Raw genomic sequence first — 18,744 nt, forward strand, 5'->3', positions numbered from 1 at the left:
CAGACTCGGGACCTGCGGGCCCCACCTCGGACGCCCGGCCTCCTGACCGCGAGGGCGGACGTCACAGGGTGGTCCAGGGCTCTCGCCTATGGCTGCTGTTGCCTCCCAGATGCACTGAGACAGCCGACCGCAGGCCTTGGTGAAACCGTGCGTCCCACTTCTCTTGGCTGAACGCCGTCCTGCGAAAGCACCGCTCAAACACCCTGACGCAGAGCAGTGGGTCCCGTGCAGCTGTTTCTTAGGGCTGAGAAGCTGCCTGTCTGCAGAGGCGCCGCTCGGCTCCCCCGAGCAGGACGAGCGCCCTGGTTTTAATGGCTCCAGCAGCTAATCGCGTGTTTGTTTGCATTCTGTGTATCTTCTTGGGTGAAATGCCTGTTCCGACCTTGGGCCCAATTTTTATTAGGCTGTTTGTTTTCTTATTTTCGAGTTGACATGGAAACCACTTGCTGCATTTCCTATCTGTGTTCACCTCCTTCTGGGTCCTCTGTTCCACTTCACTAATCTACCTGCCTATTCCCAGGCCAGGGCCACACTGTTTTATTACTGTAACTGTTTTATTACCGTAAGGACACATTTCATTCACATAAGACAAGTCTTCCTTTAATATTCTTTTCAAAATACTCCCAGTTATTTTCAAATTTTTATTGCTAGATGAACTTTAGAATAATTTTGTCAACTTCTCCCCAAATTCTGTTGAGTTGTTTACCTGAAATGATACTGAATTACATAAAATAATTTAGGGAAAATGACCCTTTATACTACTGTCTTCCAACCCAAGAAAAGACGGGTCTTTCCCTTTAGTAAGATCTTCCCTTGTGTCCAATGGCTTGGATTGTTTTTATTTTTTCAGATATTTGTATTTAGTCTGTTTTCACATTCTGCATGACCAGAGTCAGGGATAAAATCAGAAATGAAAACAGGACACTTCTTGGCAGAACTCTGGTTCAGTTCCAAAGTGGACAGGCTGGAAGCTGGACAAGACAGTGCTGGTTTTTACATCTGTCCTGTTTTAGCTATTTGTAAAACCTGCAGCTTTAAATCTCAGGATTAGAAAAGCAAACAGCTGCAGGCAGAGTTAGGCTGCATCCCTCTCTACAGCCCATAACTCTCCACGGCGAATGAAGCGCCTTCAGTTCAGGCCCCACTCGAGGGAGAGCCGACCTGGCCCAAGGCTTCTGGAGGAGAGCACGTGGCCACGCAGGCCAGCAGAGGCCCGAAAAAGGCCACTTTCTTAGTCTTTAGCCTAAGCACAATCCCACACAAACACTTGTCTTTTTCTTTTGAAAGGAGTGATGTAGCCTTATGTACAAAAGAATTCTTGAGAATAAGGATGTGATTCTCGAGCCTGCCTGCCAAGTGTCTGACCTTGCTCCCTCTCCGTGATCAACTGGTCGTAGTGATCAATGCCATTCCCAGATCTGACATCCCTGGTATAACCTTCACCTCATTTTCGGTGGACCTATTTCTATCATCGTATCCCCTTTAGTTTTGAGGAAGAAAACAGCTCCTGTGTGTCTGACTCCTCGTCTCTTAATAAATTTTCAGTAACATCAGTGTTCTCAGCTTCCATGAAGGAGCTGGTCCCAGTGCATGGCGCCTCCCGGATCTCCCACATCCTACAGAATTCAAGTCATGTTAGAGTCTCAACTTCCTTCTAAGAGGAAGGGCAGTCCTCCCCCCGGGGTCCAGCTGGGACCCCCTGTGTCCCTCCAGCGCCTTTGAAGTCTTCTCCATTGCGGGGGGAGGGCTAATTCTACTGTACTGACAGGTAAGCTCAAAACCTCATGCCCTTGGCTGATACAACTTTGTCTCTCATTTACTGAAAATCTCAAATGTCACAAAGTAGCCGGTTCTCCCCACGGAGGTGTTCAGAGGCCAGCTAAGGGAGGCCCCATTGCCTCCAGGAGTGACGCCCCACCAGTGACGCCCCATCAGTGATGCCCCATCAGTGATGCCCCACCAGTGACGCCCCACCAGTGACGCCCCATCAGTGATGCCCCATCAGTGATGCCCCACCAGTGACGCCCCAACCAGTGACGCCCCATCAGTGACACCCCAGCAGTGATGCCCCACCAGTGACGCCCCACCAGTGACGCCCCATCAGTGAGGCCCCCACCAGTGACGCCCCAGCAGTGATGCCCCAGCAGTGACGCCCCACCAGTGACGCCCCAGCAGTGACGCCCCCACCAGTGACGTCCCCACCGTGCTCCCGGATATGCGGTCCACACCTGCACCCCCCACAAAGATGGGGAGAGAGAAAGTGGGAAAAGCCCACGGGTTCCACCAGCCTGCTGGGGTGGCCGTGTACAAGCGGCGCAGGCGGGCAGCTGGAACAACAGAAACGGGCTTTCTCTCAGTCTGGGGGCCAGAAGCCTGAGGTCTGGGTGTGGGCAAGGCTGGTTTCCTCTCCTTCCTTTCCAAGGCTGCTCTCCCTGGCATGTAGACAGCCATCTCCTCCCCGGCCCTCTTAGGGCCTTCCCTCCATCTGTGCGTGCAGGCCCTAATTTCCCTTCTTGTAAGAACTCAGTCCCGTTAGTTTAGAGCCCACCCACACGGTCTCATTTAACCTTAATCATGTCTCTGCAGACTCTATCTCCAAACACAATCACATTCTGAGGTCCTGGGCATCACCCTTCAGCCCATGACACATTCTGAGTCACTTTAGACCAAGTTGTGGTCTTGGCTAAGTCACTGTCCAGAACTGATAACACAGCCCCCACTAAGCCAAGGTGGCCAGGGAGCACCCCCACATGCAGCCACGTCCACCAGGGGTCATGGGGAGCAGGGGTCGTGGGACAGTGAGCCCGCTCTGCCAGGCAGGGCTCTTTGCCCTGGGGACTTTCCCTCCTACCTGCCCCAAACCGTCATGTTCAGACTGTCAAGAGCAGAGACTTAAAGGCTCCAGACGCTCTACTGTGAGTCCGCTCACTGCTACAGTTCTGTACTTGGTGTCCCGATGAAGAGCAGACACAGCTCCCGGTGCTCTGTGTCGCGTGCTGAATGCAGAGTCGACTTAGAATTCTAGCGGCAGCCTAAGACAAGAGCTGCGGTCCTCACCGTCACCATCTGCAAGAGTAAACAGTGCAGCTGGGACAGACCTGGGGGAGCAGAGATGCCGAGAAGGACCACCAGGCCCGCAGAGGGGCCGGGGTAAGAGTGTCCCCCATACCTGCTGCAACCCCAGCCTTTACATCCAACCCACAGAAACGTCAGTCCCCCCAGAGCTCTGACTTTCCAGAGGTCTGTGAAGCTCTAGCTGGAGCCAGGATCTGCCCCGATGAACTGCAGCTTAAACACCAGTTGATGGGGCTCAAACATGCCTAAGCATCTCTGTGAGCTGATGGCTAATTCTTGGAGAACAAGCCCCAGCGAATTCATGAAAGCACATTTCTGCAATGAGACCAGCTTCCTAACTGTTGGTTCACCCCAAACGCAGGTCATTAGATATTCCTGCCTGGGCCCTGAGCGTCACTGTCACTCCTAAACCGTAGCACGGAGGAGAGGGGCGTCCATGGGAGCAAGGGGTCGCCTCCCACGACGAGCCCCTGACGAGCTCCGAGCGACTGTTTCACCCCCAGGCCTCAGGGTCTCCTGCGGCAGCTTCATGCAGGGCAGACGGTCGGATAGTGGGCGTCTCCAAGGCTTCTGGTCAGAAGACGGAGGTGCAGCAAGGGAACGGAGGCACAACCCCTGCACACCCGACACAGGTGTGTCCACTCTCTCCTTCTTGTGGACAGACAGCGGAAGGGCAGTCTTCATTTTCATGCACTGGACTCGCCATGCTCACACAGGGGTCTTAGGACTCACACTCACCCTCCCTCCCCAAGAGTCACTCCTGGCTCAGGGACCGAGTCGTAGTTCCGTGTTTTAGTGGCTACACAGTCCTCCACACCTCACCATTTACAGAAGCTTCCTTCTGCTGACGGGCGTCTACGTTGTCTACACCTTTGCCCCAGAGTTATCTTTGGGAGCTCCAGCCTCCACGTGGCCGTCCCGCCCCGCCTTCCCCGCCCTCGCCCCTCAAGTTTGCTGGCTCTAAGCTTCCCAGTGAAAATCTTTTTCACTCCTCTGATCCCACATATTTCCATTACAGTACTGTAACAGAGTTATTGGGCTCCAGACAGCATCTGGAGCAGCAATTCTGAAGGTGCCTGGGGCACCCTGGGGAGGCTCACGACCCTCATGAACCCGGCGGGTGAGGAGGGGGTGGGGTTTCAGCAGAGCCAAAGAGGGGTGGGGGCAGTCAAGGGCTCCTGATGGTGATCAATGCACACGGCTAGGGGACAGGAACACCTGACTTAGGGAAAAGCAAGAGCCCACCCAGGAGGACGACACTGTGCTGTCCGATCCCACTTACACAGCACTGAGGAAAAGGCAGGATCCTAGAGATGGAGACAAACCGTGGTTTCTTGGGAGCAGTGAGGGGAGGGGAGGTGACTCTAAAGAGAGTAGGATGAGTAGACAGAACAGCTAGGAACTCGCCGGTGGTCACAGGCATCTGCACAGGGGATAAGATGGCAAAGAATTACACACACACACAAACACACACACGTGTGCAGGTGAGAGCAGGGACACCTGCTGAGGCCTGAAGTGCAGCTACCAGTGCGAGGCTGATGCCCCGGCTGCGACACGGCTGCAGGGATGGGTGGAGGGTGGGGTCAGGGCTCTGGACGAGTCTTGCCATTTCTTGTGGGTCTATAATTATCTCAAAGTAAAAAGCTAAATATTTTTCTGAAAAAATTCCAGAAGCTAATTGCTAGGTAATCAAAAATCTGCAAAGTATACCTGGATCCCCTGAGTCAACGACTATCTTGTGAAGGAGCGACATCCAGGACTCCAGGCCCCTTGCGGGGGCCCCATCAACCCCTGCTGAAGCTAAAGCTTCAGGCTCACAATGCTCCCTGAGCTGGCAAAGTCCTCCCACTGGAGTGGGAGCTTTCTACTCCCCGGGCCTTATATTGACAGGGGTCATGGAGACAGACCTGAGGATCCAGGACAGAGGAGGGGCAAGACTGGAGATGTGTGCACGGGCCCTGGGCCTAGTAAATGTGTGCGCACATGTGTGTGTGCATGTGTGCACATGTGAATGCTTGTGTTGTGTGTGCATGTGTGCACTTGTGTGCCGAGTGCACACATGTGGGTACACACATGTGTGCTAAGTGTGTGTGTGTGGACATGTGTGCTGAGTGTATGCATGTGTGTGCCTGTATGCACATGTGTGCTGAGTGAATGTGTGTAGGTAGGTGTGCACATGTGTGCTAAGTATGTGTGCATGTGTGTGGACACACGTGTGCAAGTGTTTGCATGTTGTGTGCATGTGTACTAAGCATGTGTATATATGCGAGGACACGTGCTGAGTAAGTGTGTACATGTGTGCACACATGTGCCGAGTGCCTGCATATGTGCACACACATGTGTGTTAAGTGTGTTGTGTGCGCACGCATGTGCTAAGTATGTGCACACACATATGGGGGTTATGGGGGAGAGCTGGCTGAGAAGGGAGTCACCAGCTACTTGTCTCCTCAGAATTGACTCAAACAGACAGCTGTGTGATTTGCACTCATCTACAGTTCCCAGTTCAGTCCCCTGGGGCCACCTGAGCTTAGCTCCAAAGCCATGGGACGTTCTCTTTCCCCACTGGTCCCAAAGGGGTCTAGGACAAGGGAATGGAGCCCTGGTCCTTTGAGAACCCACAACCTGGGTGTTCGATCCCCAGGTACTTGCTGTCCTGTGTCCTGAAGACACTCAAAGGATGAAGTGCTCCCTTAGCATTAGCGACTTAGGAGACAGAGCTATCTTCTTTTGTCTAATTATGCAATGACAAATCAACCAAAGTGGATGCCCCTGCTGGCTCAGACGGTAAAGTGTCTGCCTACAATGCGGGAGACCAGGGTTCTATCTCTGGGTCGGGAAGAGCCCCTGGAGAAGGAAATGGCACCCCACTCCAGTACTCTTACCTGGAGAATCCCATGGATGGAGGAAATGTGGTGGGCTACAGTCCACGGGATCGCAGAGAGTCGGACACAACCGAGTGACTTCACTTTCTTTTCTTCTTATTAACCAAAGCAAATATAAAGAATGCAGTTAGGTAAAACTGTGAGGCACTTCAATGGGATGGAGACTTGAAATAAGTTAAATAGCTTCAGTATGGGTTTGGCTGAATTGTGGGAGAAATGCCAAATAACATCTTACTCGATGCATAATCTCTGACATAGAAGAAGAGCTGGTTTAGAGAAGTTTTGTAACAAATGGCTCTTAAAGTAGGATTTCAGTCCTTTTACGCAGTCTTGGTAAACGTAAATCCAGGGTAAGCTGACCTCTGCATGCTAACGCTTTATCCTTGACTTTAGCCTGGGGTGTCTGCCTTCAAACACTGGGGGTGGTGTGGCTGTCAAGGAGGGTGGTGGCGGCGATGTGTGTGTGTATTAGTTACAATCGGCACCTTAGAGTAAGAAGAGGAACACGCCCAACCCTCAGACCGAGGACTCAACAGACGACTGCAGAAGCAAAATACCAAGTTAGACAGACAAGATTCAGAGATTTTCCGAGTAGATTTCCCCCCTCAAATGTTCTTTTCTTTCTCTGCCTCTTCTCCCTCTTCTTCCTTGGAGCTCCATGAAAACTTTGGGTTTCCAAGTTTAATTTTGCGTTGTGCTTTTATGGAACCTAGCATCTGCTTTCAAAGGCCATTTGTGACCACCGTGACTTGGATTTGCCCGATTCTCCATCTGGAGGGAAGTAAGATAAAGGAGCAATCACATGGGGCCCTGCTCTCTGCCTCAGTGGGGGTCACTTCACCCCATGGAGGCGCAGGCGTGCTCTTTCAGGGGAATGTTAGAAATCAAACACATCTGCTTGAATTTATCGTGAACACAGAGGTTCCAAGCCCAAAATAAAACGGAAAAATGATTTTGTGTGGTTTCCAAAGCCAGTAAAATGGCCAGAGTCACTCATATCTCCGATCCCCGGGATGACCGCGAGGACCCTCCGCTCCCTGTGAGCTGTTTGCAGATCAGCTGCATCTTTAATCTTCCTCCTCGACTTCCCTTCAGGGAACTTGCAGAGTCTCAGGTCTCTGATCCAACCTAAGGCGATTATAAGTACATGCCTCCCAATTTTTTTTTAAATTACATTTTAGACCCTTAGGCCCAAAGAGAAAACACCTGGAAAACAGACGAGTCTTAGAAATTCATTGAGCAGCTTAAAAATAATTCAAATGAGCTTCATTCTTGAGCTGAGGTTTTTTATTAGCTGTATGTTCCTGCAGTCCAGAGAGCAGGTACATGGGGGCTTTCATATCAAATCATGAGAGAAACTTTGAACTGCCTCACACTTCTAGGAAAGACCTCAGAATAAATTAGCTAATCGCAATTTTGTGAGAGAAATTAGCAATAAAAAAGGAAATAGCTTTCCACAGAGTTTTCCTAGAAGCCATACATGGTAAGTCCAACCTCCTGTTTCATTTGCTCACACCCAGAGTCACCGAGATATCACAGAGTCTTTGACCATGAAACAGAAGTCTGGTGCTGTGTAGCAGACCTTCCTTCTTATTGAAAGTATGGGTGTTGATGGCTACCATGTCCCAGGACAAGGGCTGGGTGCTCAGGGCAGAGACGGAGTTGGTTCCTCATGTGGGGTTGGTCTCTTGTATCATGAAGGCTTTTGTCTGCCCTGAGGCTCCACCTGCTCTCAGCCTGTTTACAGCTAAAATCATCACCCTCTTCCTTTGCCTTGCAAGTAACAGAAATGCATTAAAAGTAAATCATAGAAAATTGGGTTACAGAGATAGAGGGAGCTTTGTCACACCCAAGGACAAGAAGAAGAGTCAAGCCTCAAGAGGGAAGAGAGCCAGAACATGGAAATCACGCGAAACCAGGGTGGCCCAGCCCCTCTGCCACCGGCATTGCTCTACAGTCTCTCTGGAGACCCATGGCCATTCATCCCTGGTCCTCTTCACTTCTCCCCATCTCTGTCTCCCTGTCTCCCCGTCTCTGTCTCTGTCTCCCTGTCTCTGTCTCTCTGTCTCCCCGTCTCTGTCTATCTCTGTCTCCCCGTCTCTGTCTCCCTGTCTCCCCGTCTCTGTCTCCCTGTCTCCCCATCTCTGTCTGTCTCTGTCTCCCCATCTCTGTCTCTCTGTCTCCCCGTCTCTGTCTCTCTGTCTCCCCGTCTCTGTCTGTCTCTGTCTCCCTGTCTCTGTCTGTCTCTGTCTCCCCGTCTCTGTCTCTCTGTCTCCCCGTCTCTGTCTATCTCTGTCTCCCTGTCTCTGTCTCCCCATCTCTGTCTCTCTGTCTCCCCGTCTCTGTCTCTCTGTCTCCCTGTCTCTGTCTATCTCTGTCTCCACGTCTCTGTCTCTCTGTCTCCCCGTCTCTGTCTGTCTCTGTCTCCCTGTCTCTGTCTGTCTCTGTCTCCCCATCTCTGTCTCTCTGTCTCCCCGTCTCTGTCTCTCTGTCTCCCCGTCTCTGTCTATCTCTGTCTCCACGTCTCTGTCTCTCTGTCTCCCCGTCTCTGTCTGTCTCTGTCTCCCTGTCTCTGTCTCTCTGTCTCCCTGTCTCTGTCTGTCTCTGTCTCCCCATCTCTGTCTCCCTGTCTCCCCGTCTCTGTCTCTCTGTCTCCCCGTCTCTGTCTATCTCTGTCTCCCCATCTCTGTCTCTCTGTCTCCCCGTCTCTGTCTCTGTCTCCCCGTCTCTGTTTCTCTGTCTCCCTGTCTCTGTCTCCCCATCTCTGTCTCTCTGTCTCCCCGTCTCTGTCTGTCTCTGTCTCCCCATCTCTGTCTGTCTCTATCTCCCCGTCTCTGTCTCTGTCTCCCTGTCTCTCTCTCTTTGTCTCCCCATCTCTGTCTCTCTATTTCTGTCTCCCCCTCTGTCTCTCTCACTGTCGTTTTGCTCAGCTTCTCAACGATGGGGCAGGAGATGGTTGCTCCTTTGTTCCCAAAGTTTTCTGTCCTCCCAGTTCAAGTTCTAACCAAATCTGTTCAGTGACTTCAGCTTCAATTCCAAATTCCCAGCAGAAAACGTCTTACTTATACAGTCCAGCTGTGAATTGAATATAAACAGAAGCGTCTCCTGTGACACCAAGCCCTGGCTCCACCGGCTATGTAGCAGATCACTGGGGGTGCTGACCAGCTGTAGGACCTTGATCACGTAACCTGCCTCTGTGACTCCTTTTCTTTATCTATAGTTGCGTTCAGTTCAGTTGCTTAGTCGTGTCTGACTCTTTGCGATCCCATGAATTGCAGCATGCCAGGCTGCCCTGTCCATCACTAACTCCCGGAGTTTACTCAAACTCATGTCCATTGAGTCCATGACACCATCCAACCATCTCATCCTCTGTCATCCCCTTCTCCTTCTGCCCCCAATCCTCCCAGCATCAGGGTCTTTTCCAATGAGTGAGTTCTTCGCATCAGGTGGCCAAAGTATTGGATTTCAGCTTCAGGATCAGTCCTTCCAATGAACACTCAGGACTGATCTCCTTTAGGATGGACTGGTTGGATCTCCTTGCAGTCCAAGGGACTCTCAAGAGTCTTCTCCAACACCACAGTTCAAAAGCATCCATTCTTCAGCACTCAACTCCCTTCATAATCCAACTCTCACATCCATACATGACCACTGGATAAACCATAGCTTTGACTAGACAGACCTTTGTTGGCAAAGTAATATCTCTGCTTTTTAATATGCTGTCTAGGTTGGTCATAGCTTTTCTTCCAAGGAGCAAGGGTCTTTTAATTTCAAGGCTGCAGTCACTATCTGCAATGATTTTGGAGCCCAAAAAAATAAAGTCTGTCACTGTTTCCATTGTTTCCCCATCTATTTGCCATGAAGTGATGGGACCAGATGCCATGATCTTAACTTTCTGAATGTTGAGTTTTAAGTCAACTTTTTCAGTCTCCTCTTTCACTTTCATCAAGAGGCTTTTTAGTTCTTCTTCACTTTCTGCCATAAGGGTGGTGTCATCTGCATATCTGAGATTATTGATATTTCTCCCAGAAGTCTTGATTCCAGTTTGTGCTTCTTCCAGCCCAGCGTTTCTCATGATGTACTCTGCATAGAAGTTAAATAAGCAGGGTGACAATATACAGCCTTGACGTACTCCTTTCCCAATTTGGAACCAGTCCGTTGTTCCATGTCTGGTTCTAACTGTTGCTTCTTGACCTGCATACAGTATCTCAGGAGGCAGGTCAGGTGGTCTGAGATGGGTAAAGAATCTGCCTGCAATGTAGGAGATGCAGGAGACTTGGGTTCAACCCCTAGGTCAGGAAGATCACTTGGAGGAGGGCATGGCCACCCACTCCAGTATTCTTGCCTGGAAAATCCCATGGACAGAGGAGCCTGGTGGGGTACAGTCCATTGGATGCAGAGTCGGACATGACTGAAGCAACTGAGCACACACACACTCATATGTATGACAGATTCGCTTTGCTGCACACCAGAAACTAACTCAACATGGTACGTTAGCTACACTCCAAGAAAAACTCAAAAAACAAAAAATCACAGCAATTCTCCCACAGTTTCTGTGAGGATTAAAGGAGATGATGCAGATAAGAAATTTTCACAGCCTGGGCACAGAATACGCCTCGATAAGCTATTCCTATTCCTGCCATCCTCAGGTTATTTCGAGTCCAGCTGCCTGAGCAGGTTTTCTCAAGGAAGCATGGGTGCGGCTGTTGGGTCCCTGGGTACAGCGGGTCAGACCCTGGAAACCCAGCAGCCCATTTGTGTCAATATTCTGTCCAGCGCAGGGTCCCACCTGCACACCTGCAGCCTCATATGTTCTCTAAACTCTCCCCCAGCAAATCTTCTTGGAAGTTTCCAGAAAACAGCCTCGCCAACACCACTCTCTCGCCCGTCCACCGGGGTGGATCTGAGGCCTCCTCGCTGTCGATGCACTTGTGACCCTGGAGCTGGTGCCATCGCCCTGCAGGGGGGACCTGGGGAAGAGCACTGCCCCGCCGAGAAGCACAGCTTGCCATGTGCCCGCAGGACCGCTGTGCCCCCCAGGCACTCCTGGCGCTCGTGGACCCCCTGGCCGGGCTCCCTGCTCTGGAGACACCCCAGTGTCCACACCGCACAGACAGATGCCCACAGTGACCATGTCCCCGCTGTGGAATCTGGTGTCCAGCTAGAGTCCTTCCACCACCGACTCGCTGCTGACCAGCTGGTAAGTTAGTCAAACTCCTTGAGCTCCAGCACCTTCTGCAAAAAAATACCAACCCCCTTAGAGACATGGTGAAGAGTCACTGAGCTGGTGTATCCAGTCTTAGAGATTTCTGATTTCTGGAAATGGCAAAGTGGTTTGCAGCAGACTGACCTGCCCGCCAGCATCAGTTATGAGCTGCAGACACAAGACAGGACGGGCTGTTCTGAGGCCAGAGCACAGAGGCAGACGCAGAGAAGACTCAGCTCTTGAAAAGAAGAGACACCCCGGACGGAGTGAGGAGCCACCTTTACCCAGTCTGTCCCCCTCTTCACAGGCCCCTCTTCACAGGTCCAGGGACTGGAGGCCGAGCAAGAGCAGGGGCAGTGGGGGTATCCCTGCAGAGGGCAGAGCTTGGGGCGGGCAGTGCAGGACCCGGAGGAGGAGGGAAGCCCAGGCAGAGCAGGATCACAGGGCGGGTTGGTTTCCTGCCAGGAGTTCCACTTTCATTCTTCACATCGACATTTTTAACAGGAACACAAGCCAACCTAGAATTTCTACAGCACGTCATCCACAGTGCCCTATCTACAACGGTAATTACTTTACATGAAAAGAACCAGGAAAATGTGACCTAGTCAACAAGGCAGATTCACTCATGACCCCAAATGACAAAATAACAGATGTGAGTGTGTGTGAGTGAGTGTGAAAGTCATTCAGTTGTGTCTGACTCTTTGCAACCCCATGGACTGTCCATGGAATTCTCCAAGCCAGAATACTGGAGTGGGTAGCCTTTCCCTTCTCCAGGGGATCTCCGCAACCCAGAGATTGAACCCAGGTCTCCCTAATTGCCGGCGGATTCTTTACCAGCTGAGCCGCCAGGGAAATAACAGATACATTAAAACAATTTGCAGGAAAAGATACACAGATAAAAAGAAGTTTAGGAGAGAAATAGAAATTCTAAATAAATAAATATATCTCCTAGAACTGAATGTTCAATATCTGAAATTTTAAAGAAACCTCCACAATGTGGAACATTTCAGTATCAATGACCTTGAAGACAGATAATCTCAACAGAAATTCTCCAAAATGAAGAACTGGAGAAAATAATTCAAAAAAGAAAAAGATGAAAGCAATGAATAGAGTCGCAGTTACATGTGACAGTTTCAAACAATCTAATCTGTATGTGATCTGTCTGGAGACTCTGTTTAGAGTCCTAGCAGCAAAGAAAAGAGAAAATAGGACGGAAAAAAAGTTTGAAAAAATGTTGTTCAAAATTAGTCCTAATTTGATTAAAAACCTCAGTCTCCAGATATTTAAGATGATCAAGTCCCAAGAGGGTTATATATAATAAAACCACACCTTTAGCACCTCATCCTCAAGTTGTTAAAAACTAATAAAGAAGAGAAAAATAAAATAACCGGAGGAGAAAATATCCTAATATGCTGCATTCTCATCAATAACATTGGAGGCCAAAATAAAGTGGAATGACATCAGTGAAGTGCTGAGAGAAAAATGTAAATTCTGAAAGTCTCAGCCCCATGAAAACACTTTCAAAAATGGAGGCAAAATAAAGATTCCATCCCACGGGCGCGAGATTGTCACGCTGCACGCACATTCTAGAGAAACCCACTGGCGGTCGTGCCGACCACGAGGAGGGGCCCCAGTGAAGAAGGAGACCCTCCCCACAGGCGGGTTGGAAAGAAGGGGCAGACACGTCCAGGGACCACGAGCACAGAGCCTGCCGCCAGAGGGGCAGGGGCCTGCAGCCGCTTACAGAGACAGGCAGGGGATTCACAAAAGTGCGGTTTCGCTTTATTCTTATTTTTGTTCTAAGAAGATGAACTGAAAGCACTGGGTTATGTTTGAGTCCACTTGAAAGGATAAAGAAAAGTGACATTTCTTTCCTGTTTGTGTTTATATTGTTAGATTCACATTTTTATTGGAATATAGTTGCCTTAGGATTTGCCGCATTAGATCCCGCTGTGCAACAGCGTGAATCAGCCGCAAGCATACATGTATCTCCTCCCTGTGAGCCTCCCTTCCCCCAACCCCACCGCTCTAGGTCTCAGAGCACCGAGCTGAGCTCCCCGTGCTATGCTGCGGCTTCCCGCGAGCCGTCTATTTTGCACACAGGCGTGTCTGCCTGTGTGTCAAAGCCGCCCCGGCAGTGCGTCTGCCCCATCGCTCCCTGCCGTGTCCAGAGCCTGCGCTCTGCATCTCCGCCTCTATGCCTGCCCTGCAAATAGGCGCATCAGAGCTGCTCCTCTCGAGTCCATATGTCAGAAAATGAAGTCGCTCAGTCGTGTCTGACTCTTTGCGACCCCATGAACTTAGCTCCAGGCTCTTCCATCTGTGGGACTCTCCAGGCAGGAATGCTGGAGTGGATTGCTATTTCCTTGTCCATCCGTATATATTAATATATGTTAATATATGATGCTTGTTTTTCTCTTTGACTTCACTCTGTATGATAGGCTCTAGATACAATGGAATATTACTTAGCCATAAAAAGGAACAAAATTGAGTCAGTTGAAGTGATGTGGGTGAACCTAGACTCACTCTTGTTACAAAAATAAAGCTGATCTGGTCCCTGGCCCCTCTGCATCCAGGACCCCCACTCCACCCCGTCTGAACCTCTTTCAGCCATCCTCCCCAGGAGGGGGCAGGGCGGGGTGACAAGCAGGCAGGGAGGAAGATACCTTTTCACTCATTACATTGTGTTAATCTCTTTTTGAAGCTAAAAGCTTAGTGATCTGCTTTCTCCATCATCACTGGGTCAGGTTGATAAAAGTCTCTCCTCCTTACACAGTGTGTTCAGTCCCCAGGGCTGCTCTAACAAGATGAACAGAAGGTGCCTTAAACAGCAGAAAAGTCCTTTCTCAAAGCTCTTCCAGCTGTCGGCAGGGCCGCTTTCTGCTGAGGCCTCTCCTTGGCTGGCAGAGGCCGCCTTCTCCCTGCGTGTCTGTGTCCTGATCTTTCCTCATGAGGACACCGGGCTCGTTGGATTAGGATCCACCCTAAAGACCTCCTTTTAGCTTCATCACCTCTGTGAAAATCCTCTACCAAACAGAACCACATGTGAGGCCCTGAGTGTTAGGACGGCATCCTATGGAAGGTGGGCATGGAGCACGGTCCCACCCAGAGCACCGAGAGCAGGGCAGCTCCGCTGGACCCAGAGAGTCTGTCCATCCACGTGAGACACAGCCCACGCCACTGGCTCGGGCCAACTCCATCTTTCAAGTTCAAGGCTCCCAATCTTACTCTCCAGACTTCTGCACAATGGAGGGGCTGCTTCAAAACTCCCAGCGTATTCGAAACAGCTCTTTCTAGTTTTCCCGGTGAAAAGCCTGTGGTTCAGGGGCTGATCTTATCGAAAGGCTGTGTCAGCACAAACCTCCTGGATTTGCCCAGTGAGGTGGGGGGGCGGCGGGGGGGCTCTGGAGGAAGCCACGCGGTATTGAGAAGAAGCTGGGCTGCAGCTCCTCTTTTTGGTACCAGGAGGATACCCAACACCCTTTATAGTCTTGTTTTGCAGCTTAAATTGTATACTCCCCAAGTCCCCAGCTGAATAAATGCATAGAATTAGGGATGGGGGTGTATGACTTTGAATAAGGCTGGCTCTGCTCTGTGAAATTCTATATGGCTTTGTCAGGGACCTAGACAGTTGTTCTTGCCCCAAACGATGGTTTGATTCTCACGTTAAACTTTTAGTTTGATAGAGGGCCAAAGAGCGCAGACTCAGGAATCTGAAATGACCCATTTCCCCGGCAGGCCCCCAGTGAAGTCAGTGGCCTGTGGGAGGTGGACAGGGCCGGGCCGCAGCATCTGGGGTCTCCCTGGGGAGCAGGCGTGGTTCTCACATACGCTGTGATGTGGAAATAGGAGAGAGCCTGGAAACCACTGATGCTTTCGCGGGGGCATCACAGGGGGCTTCTGCCCAGGTGTCCTCAGGCCTGGGAAGCCTCACGGGTCATGGAGAAAGGGCCAGCACAAGCGGGCACTTCCGTCAGAGGCCAAGCCCCTGGGCAGCTGTTCCCAGACTGGACTCCTGCCCTGCATGCTCAGAGCACAGAGCCTGCGGGGGACCCTCCAGAAAACAGGAAGGATGTCCTCCCTGTGACCACAGGCCTGAGATTCCTCGGTGTCCCCACGGGTGCCTTCCCGTGAATTACGATGGTACCTCGGGGAAGAGACAGAGACACTGCTCCGGCCAAGGGCCAAGACGGAGTGAGCACCTCTTGTTTGCAGGGGAGCCGTCTGTGTGCCCGCTGGGGACAGAGGGAGTTGGGTGCAGGGAGGGGGGGTCTCAGGCCTTCCCCATCACCAGCCCTCCCGGGGGCCCACTCCCCCCAGTTCCTCCCTCCCTGAGGACCACAGGCGGCCTCAGGCTCCCTCCTCTGCCGGTTATGGGATGTGGGCTCCCAGGCAGCTGCACGTCCTCCGCCCGTCTGCAGGGGGCTCCCCCCTCTACGGCCACACAGACGGCACGCAGGGCTGAATGAGCCGGCCTGCTGCTTCCACCGATGTCCTCCTGGCCTGGGAGGGGGGCGGCCCTGCGGGGAGTCCCCCGGATGAAGCAGAGGGTCTCCAGGCCAGGGCGGTGGCCGCTGCAGTGTGGGCAGAACGTGTGGGATGCACTTGCTTTATCTCACTGCAGAGGTTTCACCTAAAGGACCAGTTTCTAAGTGAAAATCCCAGACCCACGCAAGCCTGATGTTTGCTATTTGAAGGCAAAGAAACCACAGTGAGGGCTAAATTGGCCTCTTCTCGTGGGACGCACACACACGTGCTCCAGGACCTTTCAGAAGGAGCTGCAGGTGGGCCCGTGGGCCCCACATGAAGTCCTGGATTTAAAGTCTACTTTAGGAGGAGGAAATCTGAGGCTTGGAATTCCAGACTCACGGACTCTTGCAGCAAGAAAGGACCTGAAGTCAAGGGACCAGCGGGCAACTCCAGGGCCCCAGGTCCCCAGTCCTGGGCTCTAGCTGCCCTGTCACTTCCCATCAGAGCCCAGGGAAAGCGGGTGGTTGCTTCTCCAGGCGTGCAGAGCTCCTGCCGGCATCGCGGGCCCACCTGAGGGCCCCTAGGGGCTCGGCGATGGTGCTAAGAAGGATGAACTGGTTTATCCAGCATGGGGAGTCATCACCTCTCTTCTGTCTCAGAGGCCACCCATGCCCTTGGCATCTCCTTGCCCACCTGAAGGGAACCAGGTCACCCCCACAACTTTCTCAGGGCCTCGGTCTGGCCCCTGCACCGGGTCTGGTGCCCAGATGTCTGACAGTGGTGGGATGGGTCGGTCTCTTACGCACAAGGGGCTCCCGGGGCACCAGATGGCAGAACCCGCCTGGAACCCAGTCCGTGCCCCTCCTTCATGCACAAACACAAGCTCCCTCAGGAGGTATCAAGCATAGGGGAGACCAGGGCCTGCCTCCCAGGATGCCAGGGTGAGACAGGAGCCTCGGGGCCCAGGAGGCCAGGGCCTCCCTGTCCCTCGCTCCTCTCTGGGTGCCTTGTGGTGAGGGGAGGGCCAAGCCTGCCCGGCTTTCCAGGCCCTGACACCAGGACCTTCGGGTGTGCTGGGGCCCCACGTTCTGTCCCCTGACACATGTGGGGCCGTAGAGGGGCGGGAACAGATGGGTCTCTGGCCCCCTGCCTCTCTCCCCCTGTCGAGCGAGAGGCGGGCCCCCAGCTCACAGGCAAATGGGCGCCTGGCACTCGAAGCCTGGATCCAGAAGCCTGAGGAGGTGGCTGCTTCGGCAGCTGGACGTGGGACATCCTGCCCGGAATGGGAACACGGAGCCAACAGTACCTCGCCCTGCCCCCACGGCACCCCCCCTGCTGTGCTCAGGAGCCCACCCCCGGGGAGGGGCTGCTCGTGTCTCCCCGGCAGGCAGCATTGCATGACCCTCCCCGGGACAAGGCGCGAGCTGGCCGGCCCTGGGCTCCGCTCCATCCCAGAGGCCCAGCCTTAGTCCAGTGCTCCTGCCACATGGCTGGGCCCCCTCGGAGCAGAGACCCTGTGGTGGTTGGGATTGGGGCTCCAGGTGCACCCTCCTCCAGGTCCAGGATCTGCCCACAGGGGTCTCCTGTCCCCGCGCAGACCCTGGGGCCGGTCAGGCCAGGGCAGGTGTGGGGCAGTCCACCCTGGAGCGGCCGCCTTCTTGCTCCCCCAAGCCCGTGGTTTCCTGGACTTGGTCACACAAACACGCTCCTCACTTTAGAGCGTCCACGGCACCGGGCGTGGGGCAGCCGGCGCGGCCCCCACGGCCCCATCTCCCGGTCAGCCGTGCGTCCTGCTCCTTCGAGGTGGGAATCTGCGACCCCGCCCTGAAGGCATTCACGGCCCACCCCGCCCGGAACACAGCCTCAGCAGAAAGCGGGGTGTCGTCAGGCAGGAGCTCACCGGGTCCCTGTGAACCCACCCATGGCTTCCAGCTCTCCTCCCCTGGGAGTGACTGGTGACCGGGGAGCTGGCACACACGCATCCCCCCCAGCACAGCTCAGGCTGCAGGGGGAGGGCCCTGGAGAGATGGCCAGGACGAAGGCCTTCCTGTCCGGGGTGCTCCTGCCCTCTCTACCCATCTCTCCCACCGCAGGTGGGGCAGCCCAAGCCGCCCGGGCGTAGCCGCCCGGGCAGAGCCCGGCGGGGCGGGTCCCCCTGCAGTGGCTGTTGGCTGCTCTGTGCCAGCTCCGCTGTGCAGGGGCCTGCGGCAACCCTCCTGACAAAGGCGGCCCCCATGGTGGGGCCAGGACCCCTTTCTTGGGTTCTGTGTCTCAGCCAGGAGCCACCGCTCCTTAGAGTTCTCTTCACTTCAAGACTCCAGTCCCCCTTGGTTAGTAATCCTTTACATTAAGTTTCCCTGTTCACTTTGTTAAGTGGTTTCTGCCTCCTGGCTGCATCCTGGCTGTTACATGGGCCAAATAGCTCCCATTTTCCCCAGAGAAAGAGCACTGGCTTTTGTCTGGACCCCAAAGTCAGAGAAGGACGTGGCAGCCCACCCCAGTGTTCTTGCCTGGAAACCCCCACAGACAGAGGAGCCTGGCAGGCTACAGTCCATGGGGCTGCAAAGAGTCAGACGCGACTGACCTCAGAAGTCAGACAGAAAAGAGCAGGCAAGTGCTCCGGGGAGGAGAGGCGCTTACTCCAACTCAGCCTGCGTGAAGGGCCTTCTAGGTCCTCAGCTGCTTGGACGGATACTCAGCTTCCACCGGCCTGAGTGAGGCCGGCAGACTGGACAGGCCGGAGGAGGAGTCCCAGGGTGCTGGGGCACAACAGAGAGCACTTCTAAGAATTTCTGAGTGATGTTCACCAACAGAATGCAGAGCAGAGCCTTGCAAAGACAAAACTGCTGCTGCTAAGTCGCTTCAGTCGTGTCCGACTCTGTGCGACCCCATAGACGGCCGCCCACCAGGCTCCACCATCCCTGGAATTCTCCAGGCAAGAACACTGGAGTGGGTTACCATTGCCTTCTCCAATGCATGAAAGTGAAAAGTGAAGTGAAGTCGCTCAGTCATGTTCGACTCTTTGAGACCCCATGGACTGCAGCCAACCAGGCTCCTCTGTCCATGGGATTTTCCTGGCAAGAGTACTGGAGTGGGGTGCCAGTGCCTTCTCCA

The sequence above is a fragment of the Bubalus kerabau genome, chromosome 3 (genome assembly GCF_029407905.1).
Source record: "Bubalus kerabau isolate K-KA32 ecotype Philippines breed swamp buffalo chromosome 3, PCC_UOA_SB_1v2, whole genome shotgun sequence".
NCBI lineage: Eukaryota > Metazoa > Chordata > Mammalia > Artiodactyla > Bovidae > Bubalus > Bubalus kerabau.